This window comes from Cyrtonyx montezumae, unplaced genomic scaffold, assembly GCF_038088225.1.
Source record: "Cyrtonyx montezumae isolate F1298 unplaced genomic scaffold, pur_monq_1.0 scaffold_10, whole genome shotgun sequence".
In the NCBI taxonomy this organism is placed as follows: domain Eukaryota; kingdom Metazoa; phylum Chordata; class Aves; order Galliformes; family Odontophoridae; genus Cyrtonyx; species Cyrtonyx montezumae.
Window position 1 is genome coordinate 61,036,920 of NW_027071826.1, and position 15,626 is coordinate 61,052,545.

Here is a 15,626-nt window from a genome sequence, read left to right on the forward strand (position 1 = left end):
CATTTCACATTTCATTATTTTTATTTTTTTTTTTTACTTTAAATTTACTTCATAACATATCTCATTATTTTGATTTCACGTTTCACATTTAAATTTACTTCATTTCACATTTCATTAATTTTGATCTCACGTTTCACATTTCAATTTACTTCATTTCACATTTCATTACTTTGATTTCATTTTTGTTTGTTAAATTTACATAATTTCACAATTAATTTTGATTTCACGTTTCACATTTAAATTTACTTCATTTCACATTTCATTACTTTTCATTTCACGTTTCACATTTAAATTTTCTTCATATCACATTTCATTACATTTCATTTCAAGTTTCTCATTTAAATTTACTTCACTCCACATTTGATTACATTTGATTTCACGTTTCAGATTTAAATTTACTTCATTTCACATTTCATTACATTTCATTTCTAGTTTAACATTTATATTTTCTTCATTTCACATTTCATTTAACGTTTCATATTTAAATTTACTACCTTTCACATTTCATTACTTCTCATTTCTCGTTTCACATTTAAATTTACTTCATTTCACATTTCATTAATTATGATTTCACGTTTCACATTTAAATTTACTTCAATTCACATTTAATTAATTTTGATTTCTAGTTTCACATTAAAATTTACTTCATTTCACATTATATTACTTTTCAATTCAGGTTTCACATTTATATTTACTTCATTTCACATTTCATTCCACGTTTCACATTTTAATTTATTTCATTAAACATTTCATTGCATTTCATTTCACGTTTCATATTTAAATTTACTTCATTTCACATTTCAATAATTTCGAATTCACGTTTCACATTTAGATTTATTACATTTCACATTTCGATTCACGTTTCAGATTTAAATTTACTACATTACACATTTCATTACTTTTCATTTCATATTTCACATTAAAAGTTACATCATTTCACATTTCATTACATTTAGATTAACGTTTCAGATTGAAATTTACTTCATTTCACATTTCATTACTTTTAATTTTTTGTTTCAAATTTAAATTTACTTCATTTCGCATTTGATTACTTTTGATTTCACTTTTCACATTTAATTTTTCTTCTTTTCACATTCAATTACTTTTAAATTTTCTTTTCACATTTGTATTTACTTCATATCACATTTCATTACATTTCATTTCTCGTTTCACGTTTAATTTTACTTTATTTCTCATTTCATTTCGCGTTTCACATTTCAATTTTCTTCATTTCACATTTCATTTCCCGTTTCACATTTAAATTTACTTCATTTTACATTTCATTTAGAGTTTCACCTTTTTATGTACTTTATTTCACATTTCATTAATTTTAATTACATGTTTCACATTCAAATTTACTTCATTTCACATTTCATAACTTTTCATTTCACGTTTAACAATTAAATTTACTTCATTTCACATTTCATTACTTCTAATTTTCGTTTCAAATTTTAATTTTCTTCATTTCACATTTCATTACATTTCATGTCACGTTTCACATTTAAATGTACTTTATTTCATGTTTCATTTTTCACATTTAAATTTACTTCATTTCACATTTAATTTATTTTGAATTCACGTTTCACAATTAAATTTACTTAATTCCACATTTCATTAATTTTGATTTCACATTTCACAATTAAATTTATTACATTTCACATTTCGATTCACGTTTCAGATTTAAATTTATTTCATTTCGCATTTCATTACTTTTATTTTCGTTTCAAATTTAAATCTTTTTCATTTCATGTTTCATTACTTTTCATTTCACGTTTCACAGTTAAATTTACTTCATTTCACGTTTCATTACACTCGATTTAATTTTTAACATTTAAATTTACTTAATTTCAAAATTAATTAATTAATATAACGTTTCACATTTAAATTTACTTCATTTCACATTTCATTACTTTTAAATTCTCGTTTCTCAATTAACCTTCATTTCACACTTCATTACTTTTCTTTTCACGTTTCAGATTTAATTTTACTTCATTTCACATTTCATTACTTTTGATTTCACGTTTCACTTTTAAATTTACTTCATTTCACATTTCATTAATTTTGATTAAACGTTTCACATTTAAATTTACTTGCTCCAGCCGCAAAACCGCGCTGTTTTCTCCCCAACTGGAGCTTCAAATCCTCACCATCACCCTCACATTCAAGTCCTAATTCCTTGCATTTTCACCCAAGGCTCAAGTGCCAAATCTAGATATTTCACTCAAACCTCCTTCTTATCTTCTTGCTATTCTACATCAGTCTACATCCCCAAATTTTCCATATTTCTCCCTAAACTGCTGCCCTGTATTGTCACTCTTTCACCCCGAACTCCAGTCACTTTTGGGGTCTCTCAGGGTCCCTTTTAAATTCTCTTTTTTGGGTTCCCCACTATTCAGGGTCAATTGGGGTCACTTTTAGCATCCATTTTTCGGGGTCTCCCTCTTTTTCAGTCGCTTTTGGGGTCACTCGGGGTCCATTTTAGGACCTCTCTTTCGGGGTACCCTCTTTTTTGGGGTCATATTTAGGTTCTCTTTTTTGGGGTCCCCCTCTTTTTGGGTCCCCCTCTATATATCCCCTCTTTTCATTTCAGAGCGTAGGACAGACCTGCATCACGTGACGGCGTGCTTCCAGTAAACACCACTGAGCACTGGCCCAAGGAAGAACACGAGCCATACGCCGATCATCATTCATCCCGGATGATATCACTATGCATTGGATGTCTGTATGAAGGAAGGCTCACCCTATAGTTAACTTGATGGCTGGTTCACTTTGTGAAGGGGTGGAGTGTATGGGAACTGTTGAATTTTGGCCTGAAGCACTGATGGATCATGTGAGGTAAGCACTGAGTCAGCTGCGGGAGCACAGGTGAAGGCAATGCACCTGTGACTGGAAGGGGTGGAGTCTGGCTCCACCTCTCCCAGACCCCATTTAAGGACTGACCACGACTGGGGAAGGTTCTTTTGTTGGAGATCCCCTCCCCTGTGGAGGTCCAGGCAAGCCTTGACCTTCAGTGACAGGTTAGCCTTTCCTAATTTACTGCTTGTCTTTATACCACCTGGATAAGTCATACAAAAACACATTGTCCACCTTCGTTATTTGGTGTGGGTATTATTCTTTTGGGGGATTCACTGTGCACACCCTAAGCTTCAGCTCTAAATCCTTGCTTTTTTACCCCAAAGTCTAGCCCCTAGTCCTTGCTATTCCACCCCATATTCCTGCCCTAAGCCCTCGCTATTTCCTCCCAAACAGTAGTCCCAAGTCCTCATTATTACCCTTAAACTCAGGCCCTGAATCCTTGCCATTTCACCCCAGGCTCAAGTGCCACATCCTGCCTAATTCACCCCAAAGCTCCGTCCCAGCTTCTCGCCATTCGGTGCCAAACTCCAGCCCCAAACGTTTACTATTTCATCCCAATCTCCAGTTCCTTTGTTCTCACTGCTTCACCCCGAACTCCAACATCAAACCCTCTCTGTTTTGCCCCAATCTCCAGCTCTAAATTCTTGCTATTATATCCCAAACTGTAACACCTAGTCCTTGTTATTCCTCCCCACGTTCCTACCCCAAACCTACCCTACTTCATTCCGAGCAGTAGTCCCAAATCCTCATTATTTCCCTCAAACTCTGGCCCCAAGCGCTCACTATTTCCTCCCAAACTAAACTCCAAAATCCAGGCTCATTCATCCAAAACTCCATCCCAACTTCTTGCAGTTTCACCCTGAACTTCAGCCTCGCAACTGTGAGGCCCAAATCCTCACAGTTTCACCCTATATTGCAGCTCCCAATCCTCTCTCGCTTTCCCAAAACTCCGTATAAAATTCCTCACTACTTCTCCCCAAGTTTCAGTCCCATGTCTGGCTGTCTCACACCAGTGTCAAGCATCATATCCTCGCAATTTCTTCCCAAATTCTAGCCCGAATTCCATATTACATATCATTTCATATTTTATTTTATATTTAATTCCAGTTGATATTTCATTTCATATTTCCTCTTCATTTTATATCATTTTATTTCATATCCTTTTCTCACATCTGCTTCATTTCATTTCTTTTCAGTCCTTTTTATTGCTTATTTCATTTCATTTCTCAGCCCTCTGGTTCCTGCCCACGTTTTGCCTGCGTTGATCTCAGCCTGCTAACAGGGCAGCAGTTCCCGGGGTCGTCCATTTTCCCCTTGATGGAAATGGGTGTGAGTTTTCTCTTACTTTCTGCTACCTGTGGACTTGCCCTGGATGCCACAGCGTTTCGGATCTCACTGAGAGTGGCCTGCTGACTGCAACGGCTGATTCCCTCTGCACTCCCTGATGCATCCACTGGGACAGGCGGACCTGTGCATGTTCGGAGTCAGGTAGGACTCAGAGTGACACATTTTTGTGTTGTCAGGTGCTATATGCTGCACAGACATTTCAGTTCAACTATTTCATATATTGCGTATAATTTCTCATTTCGTATTATTTCACATTTCGTATTATTTCACATTTCAATCCATTATATTTCATTGAAAACATTGCGCACTTAACGTTTCATTGCGCATTTCATGTTTCATTTAATGTTTCATTTTATTTCTCGTTTCATTTCAAGTTTATTTTCAAGTTTCTGTTCATTTCAAATTTCATATTTCATATTTAGCTTCATCTCATTTTTATTTTTATCGTTTTATATCTCATTTCAAATCATATTTCACTTCATATCACATTTCATTTCGTTTCCTATTTCATGTCATTTCGCACCATTACATTCTATTTCACTTTATATTTCAGATTTCATTTCAAATTTCTGATTTAAATTTCCGATCTCTTTTCCCACTTCCCATTTCCGATCTCTTTTCCCACTTCCCATTTCCGATCTCTTTTCCCACTTCCCATTTCCGATCTCTTTTCCCACTTCCCATTTCCGATCTCTTTTCCCACTTCCTGTTTCACATTTAAATTAACTACATTTCAAAATTAATTACTTTTCATTTCACGATTTCATTAATATTTTCTTCATTTCACATTTCAATACATTTCCATTTTTGTTTCACATTTAAATTTACTTCATTTCAAATTTCATTACATTTCATTTCACGTTTCACATTTAAATTTACTTCATTTCGCATTTCATTGTTTTTCATTTCAATTTTAATTGCTTTTCATTTCACGTTTCACATTTAAATGTACTTCATTTCACATTTCATTAATTTTGATTTCAAGTTTCACATTTAAACTTACTTCATTTCACATTTCATTACATTTCATTTCACGTTTCCATTTAAATTTACTTCATTTCACATTTCATTTATTTTGATTTCACGTTTCACATTTAAATGTACTTCATTTCACATTTCATAAACTTTCATCTCACGTTTCACATTAACATCTACTACATTTCACGTTTCGATTCACGTTTCAGATTTAAATTTCCTTCATTTCACAATTCATTACTTTTCATTCCACGTTTCTCATTTAAATTTACTTCATTTCACATATCATTACTTTTCATTTCAAGTTTCACATATAAATTTACTTCATTTCACATTTCATTAATTTTTATTTCGCATTTCACATTTAAATTTTCTTCTTTTCACATTTTGTTTCACGTTTCAGATTTACATTTACTTAATTTCACTTTTCCTTACTTTTCATTTCATCTTTCACATTTAATTTTACTTCATTTCATATTCCATTTCCATTTCACGTTTCTCATTTAAATTAACTTCATTTCACATTTCATTACGTTTCATTTCACGTTTCACATTTAAATTAACTTCATTTCACATTTAGTACATTTCATTTCACATTTCACGTTTAAATTTACTTCCATTCGCGTTTCATTAATTTTGATTTCATGTTCCACATTTAAATTTACTTCATTTCACATTTCATTTCACGTTTCACATTTAAATTTACTTCATTTCACATTTCATTTCACGATTCACATTTAAATTTACTTCTTTTCAAATTTTATTACTTTACTTATTTCAAATTTCACATCTCATTTCACATTTTATTTCACAAATCATTAGTTTTCTTATTTCATTTCACGTTTCACATCTAAATATAATTCATTTCACATTTCATTTCTCGTTTCACATTTAAATTTACTTTATTGCACATTTCATTTCCTTTCATTTCAAATTTCACATTTAAATTTAATTCATTTAACATTCCATTATTTTTAAATATTCTTTTCACATTTAAATTTTCTACATTTCACTTACCATTACTTTTCATTTCTCATTTCACATTTAAAATTACTCCATTTTACATTTCATTACTTTTCATTTCACGTTTCACATTTAAATTTACTTCATTTCACATTTCATTTTTCACATTTAAATGTACTTCATTTCACATTTCATTCATTTTGATCTCACGTTTCACATTTAAATTTACTACATTTCACATTTCGATTCACGTTTCAGATTTAAATTTACTTCATTTCACATTTCATTACTTTTCATTCCACGTTTCTCATTTTATTTTACTTCATTTCACATTTCATTACTTTTCATTTCACGTTTCACATTTAAATTTACTTCATCTCACATTTCATTAATTTTGATTGTACCTTTCACATTTAAATTTACTTCATTTCCCATTTCATTAATTTTGATTTTACCTTTCACATTTAAATTTACTTCATTTCACATTTCATTTCACGTTTCACATTTAAATTTATTTCATTTCACATTTCATTAATTTTGATTTTACCTTTCACATTTAAATTTACTTCATTTCACATTTTATTAATTTTGACTTAACGTTCCACATTTAAATTTACTTAATTTCACATTTCATTAATTTTTATTTCGCGTTTCACATTTAAATTTTCTTCTTTTCCCATTATCTTTCACGTTTCTTATTTAAATTTACTTCATTTCACATTTCATTACTTTTCATTTCAAGTTTCACATTTAAATTTACTTCATTTCACATTTCATTAATTTTGACTTAACGTTCCACATATAAATTTACTTCATTTCACATTTCATTAATTTTTATTTCGCGTTTCACATTTAAATATTCTTCATTTCACATTTCATTACTTTTCATTTCATTTTTCACATTTAATTTTCATTTCATATTCCATTTCCATTTCACGTTTCACATTTAAATTAACTTCATTTCACATTTCATTACATTTCATTTCACGTTTCACATTTAAATTAACTTCATTTCACATTTCATTTCACGATTCACATTTAAATTTAATTCTTTTCAGATTTTATTACTTCACTTATTTCAAGTTGCACATCTCATTTCACATTTTATTTCACAAATTATTTCTTTTCTTATTTCATTTCACATTTCACATTTAAATTTACTACTATTCACATTTCATTTCTCTTTTCACATTTAAATTTACTTCATTTTACATTTCATTACATTTGATTTCATGTTTCACATTTAAATTTACTTCATTTCATATTTCATTTTTCACAATTAAATTTACTTCATTTCATTATTATTCATTTCACGTTTCAGATTTAAATTTACTTCATTTCACATTTCATTACTTTTCATTTCACGTTTCACATTTAAATTTATTTCATTTCTTGTTTCACATTTAAATTACTTGATTTCACATTTCATTATATATCATTTCACGTTTCACATTTAAATTTACTTCATTTCACTTTATTATTTTACTTATTTCATGTTTTGAATTTCGGTTGACGTTTTGGTTGGCGTTTTGGTTGGCGTTTTGGTTGGCGTTTTGGTTGGCGTTTTGGTTGGCGTTTTGGTTGGCGTTTTGGTTGGCGTTTTGGTTGACGTTTGACATTGCAGTTGAAGTTTCATTTCAAATTTTATACATTTCTTATTTCATTTCTCGTTTTACATTTAAATTTACTTCATTTCACATTTCAGTACATTTCATTTCGCGTTTCACATTTAAATTTTCTTCCTTTCACTTTTCATTACTTTTCATTTCTCGTTTCACATTTATATTTACTTCATTTCACATTTCATTCCACGTTTCACATTTTAATTTATTTCATTTCACATTTCATTAATTTCGATTTCACGTTTCACATTTAAATATACTACATTTCACATTTCGATTCACGTTTCACATTTATATTTACTTCATTTCACATTGCATTACTTTTCATTTAATGTTTCAAATTTAATTTTACTTCACATCACATTTCATTACTTTTCATTTCGCGTTTCACATTTAAATCTACTTCATTTCACATTTCATTACATTTCCATTTTCGTTTCACATTTAAATTTACTTCATTTCACATTTCATTACATTTCATTTCACGTTTCACATTTAAATTTACTTCATTTCACATTTCTTTACCTTTCATTTCATGTTTCACATTTAAATATATTTCATTTCAAATTACATTTCCATTTCAAGTTTCACATTTAAATTTACTTCATTTCACATTTCATTACTTCTCATTTCTCGTTTCACATTTAAATTTACTTCAATTCACATTTCAATAATTTTGATTTCAAGTTTCACATTTAAATTTACTTCATTTCACATTATATTACTTTTCAATTCAGGTTTCACATTTATATTTACTTCATTTCACATTTCATTCCACGTTTCACAATTTAATTTATTTCATTAAACATTTCATTGCATTTCATTTCATGTTTCACATTTAAATTTACTTCATTTCACATTTCATTACTTTTAGTTTTCGTTTCAATTTTAAATTTACTTCATTTCACATTTCATTACATTTAATTTCACGTTTCACATTTAAATTTCCTTCATTTCACATTTCATTACTTTTCATTTCAAGTTTCACTTTTAAATTTTCTTCATTTCACATTACATTTCACGATTCACATTTAAATTTACTTCTTTTCAAATTTTATTACTTACTTATTTCAAGTTTCACATCTCATTTCACATTTATTTCACAAATCATTACTTTTCTTATTTCATTTCAGGTTTCACATTTAAATTTAATTCATTTCACATTTCAATTCACGTTTCACATTTAAATTTACTTCATTACACATTTCATTTCACGTTTCACATTTAAATTTACTTTATGTCAAATTTCATTTCACGTTTCACATTTAAATTTACTTTATGTCAAATTTCATTTCACGTTTCACATTTAAATTTATTTCATTTTACGTTTCACATTTATATTTATTCATTTCACATTTCATTAATTTTCATTTCGCTTTTCACATTTAAATTTACGTCATTTCCCATTTCATTACTTTTGATTTCGCTTTTCACATTTAATTTTACTTCATTTCACATTTCATTCCTCGTTTCACATTTAAATTTACTTCATTTCACATTTCATACTTTTCATTTCTAGTTTCACGTTTAAATTTACTTCATTTCACATTCCATTATTTTTAAATTTTCTTTTCACATTAAAATTTTCTACATTTCACTTACCATTACTTTTCATTTCTCATTTCACATTTAAAATTACTCCATTTTACATTTCATTAATTTTTATTTCACGTTTCACATTTAAATTTACTTCATTTCACATTTCATTTTTCACATTTAAATTTACTTCACTCCACATTTCATTAAATTTGATTTCACGTTTCACATTTAATTTTACTTCATTTCACATTTCATTACATTTCATTTCAAGTTTCACATTTAAATTTACTTCATTTCATATTTCATTACATTTCATTTCATGTTTCACATTTAACTTCTCTTCATTTCACATTTCATTACTTTTCTTTTAATGTTTCACATTTAAATATACTTCATTTCAAATTTCGATTAACGTTTAAGATTTAAATTTACTTCATTTCACGTTTCACATTTAAATCTACTTCATTTCACATTTCATTACTTTTCATTTCACGTTTCACATTTATAATTACTTCATTTCACATTTCATTACCTTTCATTTCACGTTTCACATTTAGATTTACATCTTTTCACATTTCTATTCACGTTTCATATTTATATTTAATTCATTTCACATTTCTTTACATTTCATTTCACGTTTTACATTTAAGTATTTTCATTTCACATTTCATTACTTTTCATTTCATGTTTCACATTTAAATTTACTTCACGTTTCATTACATTTGATTTCATTTTTAACATTTAAATTTACTTCATTTCAAGATTAATTAATTAATATAACGTTTCACATTTAAATTAACTTCATTTCACATTTCATTACTTTTCATTTCATGTTTCACATTTAAAGTTACTTCATTTCACCTTTCATTTCCATTTCAAGTTCCACATTTAAATTTACTTCATTTCACATTTCATTACATTTGATTTCACGTTTCACATTTAAATTTACTTCATTTCACATTTCATTACATCTCATTTCTCGTTTCACATTTTAATTTACTTCATTTAATAATTCATTACATTTCATATTTCATTTCACGTTTCACGTTTAAATTTACTTCTTTTAACATTTCATTTCACGTTTCACATTTAAATTTAGTTCATTTCACATTACATTTCATGTTTCACATTTAAATTTACGTCATTTCACATTTCATTACTTTTGATTTGTTTCACATTTAATTTTACGTTATTTCACATTTAATTAACTTTGTTTTCACGTTCCACATTTAAATATATTTCATTTAAAATTTTATATTTCACATTTAAATTTACTTCGTTTCACATTTCATTACTTTTGATTTCATGTTTCTCATTTAAATTTACTTCATTTCACATTTCATTAATTTTGATTTCACGTTTCATTAATAATAAAATTAATATATAATTAACTATTAATTATTATTAATAATATAATTAATAAATTAATAATTAATTATAAAATTAATAATTTCATTAATTTTGGTTTCACATTTAAATATACTAAATTTCACATTTCGATTCAAGATTCAGATTTAAATTTACTTCATTTCACATTGCATTGCTTTTCATTTCACGTTTCACATTTAAATTCATTTCATTTCACATTTCATTACTTTTCATTTTATGTTTCACATTTAAATTCACTTTCACATTTCATTAATTTTACTTTCACATTTCACATTTAAATTTAGTTCAATTCGCATTTCATTAAATTTGCTTTCACGTTTCACATTTAAATTTACTTCATTTCACATTTCATTAATTTTGATTTCACGTTTCAAATTTAGTTTTACTTCATTTCACATTACATTATTTTTTAATTCAGGATTCACATTTAAATGTACTACTTTTCACATTTCATTAGTATTCTTTTCCTGTTTATCATTTAAATTTACTTAAAATCATATTTCATTATTATTCATTTCATGATTCACATTTAAATTTAATTCATTTCACATTTCATTACATTTAATTTCATGTTTCACATTTAAATTTACTTCATTTCACATTTTATTTCAAGTTTCACATTTAAATTTACTTCATTTCACATTTCGATTCACGTTTCAGGTTAAAATTTACTTCATTTCACATTTCATTTTTTTTAAATTCACGTTTCAGATTTAAATTTACTTTATCTCACATTTCATTACTTTTCATTTTTTATTTTTAATTTAAATTTAATTCATTTCATATTTGATTACTTTTGATTACACTTTACACATTTAAATTTACTTCATTTCACATTTCATTACATTTCTTTTCACGTTTCACATTTAAATTTACTTCATTTCACATTTCATTTCACGTTTCACATTTAAATTTCATTCTTTTCAAATTTTATTACTTATTTCAAGTTTCACATCGCATTTCACATTTTATTTTACAAATCATGTCTAATTTAAATTTAAGTTTCACATTTAAATTTACCTCATTGCTCATTTCGATTCACGTTTCACATTTAAATTTACTTCATTTCACATTTCATTTCATGTTTCACATTTAATTTTACTTCATTTCGTCTTCCATTTCCATTTCATGTTTCACATTTTAATTAACTTCATTTCACATTTCATTACATTTCATTTCACGTTTCACATTTAAATTTACTTCATTTCACATTTCATTTCACGTTTCACATTTAAATTTACTTCATTTCACATTTCATTTCACGATTCACATTTAAATTTACTTCTTTTCAAATGTTATTACGTTACTTATTTCAAGTTTCACATCTCATTTCACATTTTATTTCACAAATCATTACTTTTCTTATTTCATTTCACATTTCACATTTAAATTTAATTCATTGCACATTTCAATTCACGTTTCACATTTAAATGTACTACTTTTCACATTTCATTTCGCTTTTCACATTTAAATTTACTTCATTTCACATTTCGATTCACGTTTCACATTTAAATTTACTTCATTCACATTTCATTACCTTTTATTGCACGTTTCACTTTTAATTTAACTTCATTTCTCATTTCATTTCCCGTGTCACATTTAAATATACTTCATTTTATATTTCATTTTCCGTTTCACATTTAATTGTATTTCATTTAACGTTTCATAGCATTTTATTTCACGTTTCTTAGTTAAATTTCCTTCAGTTCACATTTCATTACTTTTGATTTCACGTTTCACATTCAAATTTATTTCATTTCACATTTCATTTAATTTGATTTCACGTTTCACATTTAAATTTACTTCATTTCACGTTTCATATCTTTTTTTTAATGATTCACATTTAAATTTACTTCATTTCACATTTCATTACTTTTCATTTCACGTTTCACATTTAAATACACTTCATTTCACATTTCATTTAGCGTTTCACATTTAAATTTATTTCATTTCACATTTCATTTCACGTTTCACATTTAAATTTACTTCATTTCACATTTCATTTCACGTTTCACATTTAAATTTAGTTCATTTCACATTTCATTTCACGTTTCACATTTAAATTTAGTTCATTCTACGTTTCACATTTATATTTATTCATTTCACATTTCATTACTTTTGATTTCGCGTTTCACATTTAATTTTACTTCATTTCACATTTCATTTCTCGTTTCACATTTAAATTTACTTCATTGTACATTTCATTACCTTTCATTTCATGTTTCACATTTAAATTTACTTCATTTCACATTCCATTATTTTTAAATATTCTTTTCACATTTAAATTTTCTACATTTCACTTACCATTACTTTTCATTTCTCATTTCACATTAAAAATTACTCCATTTTACATTTCATTAATTTTCATTCCACGTTTCACATTTAAATGTACTTCATTTCACATTTCATTTTTCACATTTAAATGAACTTCATTTCACATTTCATTAAATTTGATTTCACGTTTCACATTTAAATGTACTTCATTTCACATTTCATTAATTTTGATTTCAAATTTCACTTTTAAACTTACTTCATTTCACATTTCATAACTTTTCATTCCATGTTTAACATTTAAATTTACTTCATTTCACATTTCATTATTTTAATTTTCATTTCAATTTTAAATTTACTTCATTTCACATTTCGATTCACGTTTCAGATTTAAATTTACTTCATTTCACATTTCATTTCGCGTTTCACATTTCAATTTAATACATTTCACATTACATTTCATGTTTCCCATTTAAATTTACTTCATTTCACATTTCATTACTTTTCATTTCACGTTTCACATTTAAATTTTTTTCATTTCACATTTCATTACTTTTCATTTCATGTTTCACATTTAAATTAACTTCATTTCACATTTCATTACTTTTCATTTCACATTTTACATTAAAATTTACATCATTTCACATTTCATTATTTTTTTTTTTTTTTTTACTTTAAATTTACTTCATAACATATCTCATTATTTTGATTTCACGTTTCACATTTAAATTTACTTCATTTCACATTTCATTAATTTTGATCTCACGTTTCACATTTCAATTTACTTCATTTCACATTTCATTACTTTGATTTCATTTTTGTTTGTTAAATTTACATAATTTCACAATTAATTTTGATTTCACGTTTCACATTTAAATTTACTTCATTTCACATTTCATTACTTTTCATTTCACGTTTCACATTTAAATTTTCTTCATATCACATTTCATTACATTTCATTTCAAGTTTCTCATTTAAATTTACTTCACTCCACATTTGATTACATTTGATTTCACGTTTCAGATTTAAATTTACTTCATTTCACATTTCATTACATTTCATTTCTAGTTTAACATTTATATTTTCTTCATTTCACATTTCATTTAACGTTTCATATTTAAATTTACTACCTTTCACATTTCATTACTTCTCATTTCTCGTTTCACATTTAAATTTACTTCATTTCACATTTCATTAATTATGATTTCACGTTTCACATTTAAATTTACTTCAATTCACATTTAATTAATTTTGATTTCTAGTTTCACATTAAAATTTACTTCATTTCACATTATATTACTTTTCAATTCAGGTTTCACATTTATATTTACTTCATTTCACATTTCATTCCACGTTTCACATTTTAATTTATTTCATTAAACATTTCATTGCATTTCATTTCACGTTTCATATTTAAATTTACTTCATTTCACATTTCAATAATTTCGAATTCACGTTTCACATTTAGATTTATTACATTTCACATTTCGATTCACGTTTCAGATTTAAATTTACTACATTACACATTTCATTACTTTTCATTTCATATTTCACATTAAAAGTTACATCATTTCACATTTCATTACATTTAGATTAACGTTTCAGATTGAAATTTACTTCATTTCACATTTCATTACTTTTAATTTTTTGTTTCAAATTTAAATTTACTTCATTTCGCATTTGATTACTTTTGATTTCACTTTTCACATTTAATTTTTCTTCTTTTCACATTCAATTACTTTTAAATTTTCTTTTCACATTTGTATTTACTTCATATCACATTTCATTACATTTCATTTCTCGTTTCACGTTTAATTTTACTTTATTTCTCATTTCATTTCGCGTTTCACATTTCAATTTTCTTCATTTCACATTTCATTTCCCGTTTCACATTTAAATTTACTTCATTTTACATTTCATTTAGAGTTTCACCTTTTTATGTACTTTATTTCACATTTCATTAATTTTAATTACATGTTTCACATTCAAATTTACTTCATTTCACATTTCATAACTTTTCATTTCACGTTTAACAATTAAATTTACTTCATTTCACATTTCATTACTTCTAATTTTCGTTTCAAATTTTAATTTTCTTCATTTCACATTTCATTACATTTCATGTCACGTTTCACATTTAAATGTACTTTATTTCATGTTTCATTTTTCACATTTAAATTTACTTCATTTCACATTTAATTTATTTTGAATTCACGTTTCACAATTAAATTTACTTAATTCCACATTTCATTAATTTTGATTTCACATTTCACAATTAAATTTATTACATTTCACATTTCGATTCACGTTTCAGATTTAAATTTATTTCATTTCGCATTTCATTACTTTTATTTTCGTTTCAAATTTAAATCTTTTTCATTTCATGTTTCATTACTTTTCATTTCACGTTTCACAGTTAAATTTACTTCATTTCACGTTTCATTACACTCGATTTAATTTTTAACATTTAAATTTACTTAATTTCAAAATTAATTAATTAATATAACGTTTCACATTTAAATTTACTTCATTTCACATTTCATTACTTTTAAATTCTCGTTTCTCAATTAACCTTCATTTCACACTTCATTACTTTTCTTTTCACGTTTCAGATTTAATTTTACTTCATTTCACATTTCATTACTTTTGATTTCACGTTTCACT